The 9,987-nt window shown below is 33.8% G+C and overlaps 1 protein-coding gene and 1 non-coding gene across 2 annotated transcripts in view; one reads left to right on the forward strand and one right to left on the reverse strand.

Annotated features, from left to right (window-relative positions):
- The window catches only part of LMO3 (LIM domain only 3), a 208,463-nt gene that overhangs the window by 136,733 nt on the left and 61,743 nt on the right, over nucleotides 1–9,987 (forward strand). The gene's annotated exons all lie outside the window — the stretch shown is intronic.
- Nucleotides 6,229–6,330, reverse strand: LOC112917631 (U6 spliceosomal RNA). Its single transcript, XR_003234494.1, has one exon. It is a non-coding gene; the product is annotated as a U6 spliceosomal RNA (small nuclear RNA).

Raw genomic sequence — 9,987 nt, forward strand, 5'->3', positions numbered from 1 at the left:
ATTTGCAAGAAGAGTGAAAAAGAAATCTAAACTAAAAACTAGAAGGGAAGAAGTACTAATGGGAGCAGGTGGGGGATGTTAGAGGGGTTCTGCATATGAAGTTACTAATGCAGCCACATAATGTTGGAAAGATAGCCTGGGATGAAAAATTTGAAAAGTAAGAAACTTCTTATGCTGTATCTCTGATGCCTAGGGATTACCAAGCACCTCTTAACTTCTACCACTTTAAGACATTGTAACCTCTCTTTTTTAAAAAAATCATAATATTTGCAGATTTATGCAAAGTATCATCCAGTTTTCATATAGGAACCTTGTTTATTTTTTTTTTTAATTTATTTATGATAGTCACAGAGAGAAAGAGAGGCAGAGGCATAGGCAGAGAGAGAAGCAGGCTCCATGCACCGGGAGCCTGATGTGGGATTCGATCCTGGGTCTCCAGGATTGCGCCCTGGGCCAAAGGCAGGCGCCAAACCGCTGCGCCACCCAGGGATCCCAAGAACCTTGTTTATTATTGAGTGCTAATTATGATGCCATCCTAGAATATGCAAGAGCACAAAGAACTTGGAAATACCTTCTGACCATGTTTTCTGTAGTGACTGAGGTTTTAATAGGCAACTACAAGCCCAGTTGGTTGAATTAGAATCTTAATAACCACAAGTCAATTTTTATGTATTCATCACAATCCCTGGCCCAGCTGACTGATTGATGAGGGAATTTGGATTACATTTTGTTTTTTGTTTTTTGTTTTTTTTTTTGCATGTTTCTAATGCTACTCAGAGAATTTTTAAGGACATGACAAATTTTAGAGTTTGGAAGAGTGCTAAGGGGCCATTTAGTTCAAGATATTAATTTTAATACATAAAAAGCCGAGGCCTAGAAAACATAAGTGACTTCCCAAAAAGCAACTGGATGGTAGCTCTAGCCCCAAAGTCCTATTTTACTCTACTATGATATTAGTTATGATATTAATTTTGGTAGCCAATACATTATAAACAGTTCAACTCTCAGTTGTAATCTTGGCTATTCAAATAATGTGTGATCCCAATTATAGTCATTAATTTTTATAGTCACAAAATGTATATGTTCCCCAAAATATTTCCAAGCAATTTTATAATACATACTCTTTTTTTTATTTGTCTTTACCTAGAGAAGCAGTATTTAAAGATGGATGATCAGATGTAAATGACTGGCCAACATAGCCAAAAAGACATCTAAAATTTTCTCCTTGTGGCAGGCTATTTTACTGGTTGCCCTTAAAGCATCATAGCTTATAACATGCACATGCTTTTATATCCTTTCCCACTTTAGGCTCAGCTTTGTGATTTGGTTTAGCAAATAGGCCAGTGACAAGTGTGATACAAGCAGAAGTGTGATGAAACCCAAGCTAGAGGGGAGATTGATGGAGGAAAGACCCTGGAGAGTGAGGAGCCATCTTGGATGTTCCCGCCCTAGCAAACTCCTAATTGAATGCAGCCACATGAGTAACCTCATAGATCTTAAGTATTTTAACACAAAAAGAAAAAAAAAAAGAGTTAGCTATGTTAATTAAATGAAGTAATGGGTGTGTTAATTACCTTGTTCTTGATAACCATTCTACAATATATATGTAGATCAAATCACATTGTACACTTTAAAAATAGACAGTTATGCTGTCATTATTCCTCAATAACATTAAAAAAAGAAGAAAAGAAAACCACCCAGCTGAGCACAGTCAAGTCAAAGTTGCTTCCCAATTTTCACCCTGATTCACAATATGATAAAGTATTAACATGATAAAAAGTATAAAAGCGTATCTATTTTCCTTAAACTATAATTTTGAAGATAATATAGAATGCCAACTCCATATTTTTTTAATGGCTATGCTCACTAGAAGGACAACTCTGACATTTCTTATTGGAGAAGACATATAGATAGAATGTTTCTTCTTTGAACCAAATAGTACTTTCAAAGTTTATTGGATTTTTTTTACCTTTATGGAATATTAAAAATTATAAGAACTCAAAAGAGACTTAGGTAGAGCTTTTAATAAACAGTATTTTTAAAAGTTAACATTAGCATCTATATTCTAGTGAACAGAAGTAAGTAGAACGATCTTGAGGAGCAAAAGTCTCAATACATGTACTTCTTGCCTCAGAATACACTTTATTCCATCTGGCTAATGATCATCATTAGTAGTAGTAATTTGTATGGTTCTTCATTAGTCACTTGAATTGCTCATGTACAGTTTTGTTCATCATTTTTTCCTTCATATGGCTTTGCTGCATTAGTTATTCTTTATTTACATGGAATCCCAAACTAAGAACAGGAAAATGAGAGATGATATTTCCTTATAACTTTGCCCTTCTTAAAGCCTTAAAACTATCTGACCTGGGTTACATTATGTTGATTTTCAGAATTTAATGCAACTTCTAAAGTCAGTTAGGCAATGAAACTATGTTAATAGGCAATCCTCCAAAGAAGCTTATGTGGTCAAGCAAATTGGAGAAATGCTCTGTATTCTATAGATTCAAGATTAATATATTAAAGGCTCTTAAGAAGAAATCACATTAATTTTGTTCTTCAAATTTACATGGCTACAAAATTGTTTTTTTGCACATGGTTGTTCAAGAAACAACATGCTTTCGGGGATCTTAAAATAGTAAAAGTCAATTGGACTTCTTTGTTTTATTCTCCCCAAAATTGTCTTTATCAGCTGTACTTGGGGGTAAATATTTCTCAGTAACTGATGGAGTCTTGCACCTCTTATTTCATCTTCTTGATTAGTTCATTCTGTTCTCTCCTCCACTGTTATTTCTCTGGCACTAGCTCTAACAGGGTCACCCTCCCTCTCAAATTTATCATTGGTCAACGTAAGTGATTCCAAATGTGGCTGATGATCAGAATTGTTAGATCTTGTGAAAAACAAAACAAAACAATCAAACAAAAAACAGGTCTGGGGCCACCCCTTCCCTCAGATTCTGAGTCAGTAAGAGTAGTGTGAAAGACTGTTTTACAGAGCTCCCAAAATAAGTCTGAATGTAAACCAGGATGATGAACAACTAGTCTGGCTCCAAATTTCACTGGCCATAAAGAGAAATGTATTTGAAAAGAAAAGCTCCTCAGGCACCTGGGTGGTTTAGTCCATTAAGCATCTGACTTGATTTTGGCTCAGGTCCTTATCTCAGGGTTGTGGCTTTCAGCCCCACATTGGGTTCTGTGCTGGACATGGAGCCTGTTTAAGATCCTGTCTCTCCCTCTTCCTCAGCTTCCTTGCCCCCTAAAAAAAGAAAAAAGTTCTTCATAAGGAAAGAAAAGAATTAACAACTAGATGCAATGATCCAGGATTGTATCCTTGAAAGAGAAAGAAGAGATGTGGGCTATGAAGAACCCTAATGGGCCAATTGATGAATTCTGAACAGGGAATTATGTTAATAATATTTTATTGTTTATTTATTTATTTAAGTAAACTATACCTAATATGGGGCTTGAACTCATGACCCTGAGATCTGGAGTCACACACTCTAATGACAGAGCCAGCCAGGCACGGTTTTTACAATAGTATATAATATATGAACTGTGGATTAGATAATATTATTTTATTTTGTTAAATTTTCTGATTTTGAGACTCAGATCACACACTAAAGTATTTAAGGATGAAGGGGCATGATGTTTCTAGTGTATTTTCAAATATTTGAAGGAAAATATGCATATATGTATAAATATAGAGAGAAATAAAGGGGAATGATAAAGTTAATTGGGCAACACAAATAACTGGTGATTTTAGGGTATGTTGTAAAGGAGTTTCTTATACTATTCTAGCAAATTCTCATAATTTTGAAATTATATCAAAATGATTTCTCACAGTTTCACTGTAGGTAAAACTAAATGTTCTCAAATTTATCACCAAAAATGTAATGATGGCCTATAATCTGATTCAGGGTAATCAAAATGATAGATGTTTAAAAAAATGGTTTGGAATCTCTTATGCCAACTGAAAAATTAAAAAGTGATTTTTTAGATATAAATCTCTTTATGGAGGGTAATTATGCGCTTGAGAATTGAACAATATCAGTTAAACTAATTAGAAAGATTCAGTGACATAAAGATTATTTCTTTTTTGATGAAATAAACCAAGAAAACATAAAATACTATTTTCCAAAAATCCATGAGGAGATCATAAGTTAGACATGTAATGAAATAAGCATGTGATTTGAAATCAGAAGACACAAATTCAAACTTATTTCCTACAAGTGTGGGGCTTTGGGAGAGTCAACTAACCTTCCTGAGCAACAGTTTCCTAATCTGTACAAAACATTTACTTATAATATAGGCCTCATTAATGAGGAAAAAAGTAAAAAAAAAAAAATGACAATACACTGCCTCATGTGGAGCAAACAGAAATTCTGTCAAGCATAATATCTCAGCCTTGTATAAATAATGTTCCAACCATCTCACACATACTAGTTAGTTTGTAAGTTGTTGGACCTGACAAGAACTTCTTCTAAACAGTGAGGTGAAAAATGAGGTATGGGAAGTGTTTCCTGGTGACGGGGAAAGTGTGAGAGTTGAATAGACACAGATGAAAGAAGCTCTGATTTATAGGATCATCCTACCAAAGAATTATCGATGGGGACTCCAGATATTCTGATCCAAATAAAGAAAGGAAAACCTAATCATCTTTTTATGCCATGACCCTCTCCTCTTTGGATTTTTAAATCTCATTCTTTGAGATTAATTTGGAGCCATATTTCAGATAATTTATTTTGTAAAATTATGTAAATGTTATTTTTCTGACTACTTATGCATCTGAAACCATTAATGACTTTTACACAAGAAATACAAATTGTTTAGATGTGAAAACCATAGATCACCATGTTATCCTTTCAAAGTTCTTAGATATTTTTCATTGTTTTACAATATTTGCAGGGACAATATCTAAAGCTATCTAGATACATTTTTCCTTTGTGAATAATCCCTTCTTTTCCCTTTCCACTTATTTGGATACTTGACAGTTTGTTTTCATTTTATTTTCTAATTTTAATTGCAGTGTTGTTAACCTACAGTGTTATATTACCTTCAGGTGTACAAGACAGTGATTCAACAGTTTTATACAATATTCAGTGCTCATGATAAATATACTCTTTAATCTCCATCACCTACTTTACCTATCCTCCCACTTAACTCCTTTCTGGTAACCATCAGTTTATTCTCTATAGTTGAGAGTCTGTTTCTTGGTTTGCCTCTCTCTCTCTTTTTTTTTTTCCTTTGTTCGTTTGTTTTGTTTTTTTTAAATTTCACATGAGTGAAATCATATGATACTTGTCTTTCCCTGACTTATTTTCCTTAGCATTATACTCTCTAGCTCCATCTATGTCATTGCAAATGCCAAGATTCCATTCTTTTTTATGGTTGAATAATATTTCATTACATGTATATGTGTATGTGTATATATATATATCCATTCACCTATCCATATGTATATATATCTTCCTTATCCATTCATCTATCACTGGACACTTGGGCTGCTTCTATAATTTGGCAATTGTAAATAATGCTGTCATAAACATAAGGGTGCATATATTCTTATGAATTAGTGTTTTTGTATTCTTAGGATAAATACCAGTAGTGCATTTACTGATCAGAGGGTAGCTCTATTTTTAACTTTTTAAGGAAACTCCATACTGTTTTCCACCGTGCTTGCGCCAGTTTGTATTCCCACTAACAGTGCACAAGGATTCCTTTTTCTCCACATCCTCGCAGACTCTTGTTTCTTGTGGTTTTGTTTTTTAGCCATTCTGACAGGTGTGCGGTGATATCTCACTGTAGGTTTGACTTACCTTTCCCTGATGATCAGTGATGTTGAACATCTTCTCATGTGTCTTTTGACCACCTGTATGTAAATGTCTGTTCATGTCTTCTGCCAATTTTTAATTGGATTATTTGTTTTGGGGGTGTTGAGTTTGTATAAATTATTTATGTATTTTGGATACTACCCTTTATCTGCTATGTCATTTGCCGATATCTTCTCCCATTCTGTAGGTTATCATTTATATTTGTTGTTTCCTTTGCTATGCAGAAGCTTTTTGCTTTAATGTAGTCCTAATAGTTTATTTTTGCTTTTGTTTCCTTTGCCTCAGGAAACATATCTAGAAAAATGTCTCCATGGCCCATGTCAAAGAAATTACTGTCTGTGCTTTCTTCTAGGATTGCTATGGTGTCTCACATTTTGTTTTTGTTTTTGTTTTCATTTTTAATATGGAGCACTTCATAAATTTGGATGTCATCCTTATTCTGGGGCATGATAATCTTCTCTTATTCTGATTTTAGTATATATGCTGCTGAAGTGAGCCACATTTAGGTCTTTAATCTATTTTGAGTTTATTTTTGTGTGCGGCCTAAGAAAGTGGTCCAGTTTCATTCTTTTGCATGTAGCCATCCAGTTTTTCCAATACCATTTGTTGAAGAGCCTGTCTTTTTCCCATTGCATATTCTTGCCTCTTTTGTTGAAGAGTAATTGACCATATAATCATGGGCTTGTTTGTGCGTTTTCTATCCTATTCCATTGACCTAGGTATCTATTTTTGTGCCAGTACCATACTGTTTTGATTATTATAGCTTTGAGGTATAACTTGAATCTGAAATTGTGGTACTTCCAGCTTTGTTTTTCTTTTAAGTTTGTTTTGTCTATTCAGTGTCTTCTGTGGTTCCATACAATGTTATCATTATTTTTTCTAATTCTGTGAAAAATGCTGTTGGTTATTTTGATAGAGATTACACTGAATGTGTAGATTGCTTTGGGTCATATGAACATTTTAACAATATTTGTTCTTCCAATCCATGAACATGGAATATCTTCCCATTTGCTTATGTCATCTTTAATTTCTTTCACTGGTATGGTATAATTTTCAGATTATGGGTATTTGACAGTTTTTAAATGATTAGTTATTCACCTTGGGATTCAAAATGTTTTCAATCTGAGTTTTTTAGGTTTCACTTTTTATTTGTCTTGAATTTAGTGTCACTCAAATCTGCTTATTCATGTCAGTGAGTTAGATTTTTGTCTATCATATTTGTATTTACTGCTTCTGTGTCATGTTTTAGTTCCTTCTTTAGGAACACATATTAGTCACATATAAAGCTCCCTTTAAGGTCTTACTATCATGTTCTCTTTCATAATTTTAATTTCTTTACCCTCTTCTTGTACATTCTAAGAGAGCTTCTTAAGTCCATCACCCACATTACTGATTCAGGCTTCTGTTTTACCATTACTAGAGTTCAGTATCTTCAGATTAATATGGGCTTACATTTTTCTGTTATACATTTAGTTTTATTGAAATATTTCTTTAGCTTTTCTATCTCTCTTTTGTAATTCATTGTATTCTTTACTACCTGCTAGTCCTGCCTGATGGAGATTCATTCTTCTTGCATTTTATTGAGAATAGTAAACAAGTTCCAGAGTTTTCTCTGGAGTTTTGTTAATTTTAGAAACATACTCTTCCCCTGAGTCTTCAAAGTGTTATTCCACAGTAGGTTTTTGTAGTTATTTATTGTTCTGTTTTTTTTTCTCCTCTTCCAAATTATTAAATGGGGCACCTCTTGAATTAATTGATTCTCAGAATATAGGATGGTTCAATTACCCTAGGCCACATTCTGATAAATCAATGACAACATAATCTTATTCTCAGTATCACACTTAGAAAGTTGGTGTGTCCAGATTGCATTATAATTTTCAGTTTTTAGTGAGTATTTACTCTACTAAGGTAGTGATTTCTCTTTTATTTCCTGCCTAGTCCTCTGAAACTCTGAGATGTAATAGACAGCAACCTGAGTCCTTCCACCCACTGTATCCAGAATATTTCTGTCACTGTCTTCAGAGCTTTGCTTTTGAAGAAAACAGCAGCCAATATGTAATGAGCAACCAGAGGTCAACTCCATAGCTCTTGCCCAGCTGTTTCTGAAACACGTTTTTTTTCTGAATGATGGGAAAGATGGCAATTGGCAAGGTGGGGAAGGTCTGAGAATAACCTTTAAATACCTCAAATATCAACACATGAGTCATGTTTTTCATTGCTTGGTATATACAGTGGATATAGACCCATAGGAATAACACAAGGAAACTATAAAGTGTCTTCCTACCTTGTTCAGGTGTTCTCTTTGAGATGAACCCTGAAAACACAAGAAAATTGACCTACTATTGGTTAGTGAAGTTCTTCCCAGATTATATCCTTACATGTTTTGAGATATGATTCCATGTTTTGCCCTTTTAGTGTTTTCTTAAGTAGCTTAAGACAAATTAGCAAAATTACATATTTTGGGACTATTTTGAATAAGTTACTTGAGATGTTTTTTTCAGTACTAATAGCCTCCTAAAGGTTTTTAAGGCTTTTACCTGATAGTAATAGCTAATAAACATCATCTGGTGAACATAAGTGATAACATAAACCTTCCAAAAATCTTAGTGTTTCTATACATCACAAGATACTGTTGTGATTCTAGTTTGCATTGAAAATTCTGCTGACCTCCAGTTTTTGTATCCATCTTTACTTGTCTCACAAAGCTAGCAATTTTAAGTCAGTTATCCTTTGAGTATATTTATTTATTATTCCTCCATTGAGTTATTCATGCAATAAACATTCATTAAGTTGTTATTATATGCTAGACACTGTGATAGAACCTGCAGATACCGCCTCCAAGAACTTATGATGTAATCATGAAGACAAATGACAAAACAAATCTTTGCACCATGCTGTAATAAATCTGAAGGTAATCATGGTGTGACAATATCTAAATAGTAGTATCAAGTAACATCTGATTTCAATATGCACAGGTTGTTACTTTTATCAACAACTTAGATTCAAAATTTCAATCTAAACATTGTATTCAGAACTGTGGCTTTTTTGTTTAATTCAAATCATCTTAATCAGCATTTAACAAATGTCTATTGTGAGCAAGATACTACACTCTCTATCATATAGAATGCAAAACTAATTAGGTTAAAGCTTGAATCCTCAAAGTTTTTAGCCTAACCATGTCTTAGTCTTTTCGAGTTGCTATAGCAAAATATCACAGAGGTAGCTTATAAACAACAGGAGTTCAGAAGTTCTGGGGGCTGGCAGTCCAACATCAAGGTACCAGCATGGTCACATTTTGGTGAGGACCCTCTTCCCGGAACATAGCTGGTATGTTCGTATAGGGCAAGGGATCTCTGCAGAGTGTCTCTTATAAGAACGCCAATTCCATTCACGAGGATTTATGAGGGCTCCATCCTCATGACCCCATGAAATGTTAAGATTTCAACATTTTGATGGGACACTAACATTTAGAACATAGGAACTGGGGAATGCAGACTAACTATAATTAACTTTCAATAAAGCACACGAAGTGCTATTGAAGTACAGTAGCAGAGAAGATTACAGTAAGAATGAACCTTCATTAAAGAGTAAAGATATTCAGTTGGGCCATATTGAATATGGTAATAATCAGTACCATTTATTGAGAAATTTCTATATTGCTAGTTATTATAGCTTATAATGATTCCTGTACATTATCTCTAATCTTAGAAAATGAAAATATTTTTAACTTCCCATTATCTATATCAGTTCAGAAGGTCTATAAGAAATGGAATGACATTTTTTTGAAACTTTGCTTGAAAATCTTCACGCCCATTTCTTGGGAAGAGGGAAGAATAGTGGGAGACATTAGGCAATTCAGTACTAAGAGAAAGACAAGGAGGACCATAATCTGTATTAAATTTAGCTCCTTTGGCGGATTGTACTGCCTATCTACTTGGCTCACAGCCACAAGTAGACATAAACTTTCCAACCAGTATGCAGACTCATGAAGAAATAGTTTGAGGATTATAAATTAAATGCCATCCTCTCCTGAATTGTATACATCTTACCTCTGAAAGAATCTATCCAAGATAAAAACATATTAAATTTGTCTCTGAAATATAGAGGTGGCAAGTGTTTCCCATGTAAGAATTAAATATAACTTTAAAAAAAAAAA

This window comes from Vulpes vulpes, chromosome 8, assembly GCF_048418805.1.
Source record: "Vulpes vulpes isolate BD-2025 chromosome 8, VulVul3, whole genome shotgun sequence".
Lineage (NCBI taxonomy): Eukaryota > Metazoa > Chordata > Mammalia > Carnivora > Canidae > Vulpes > Vulpes vulpes.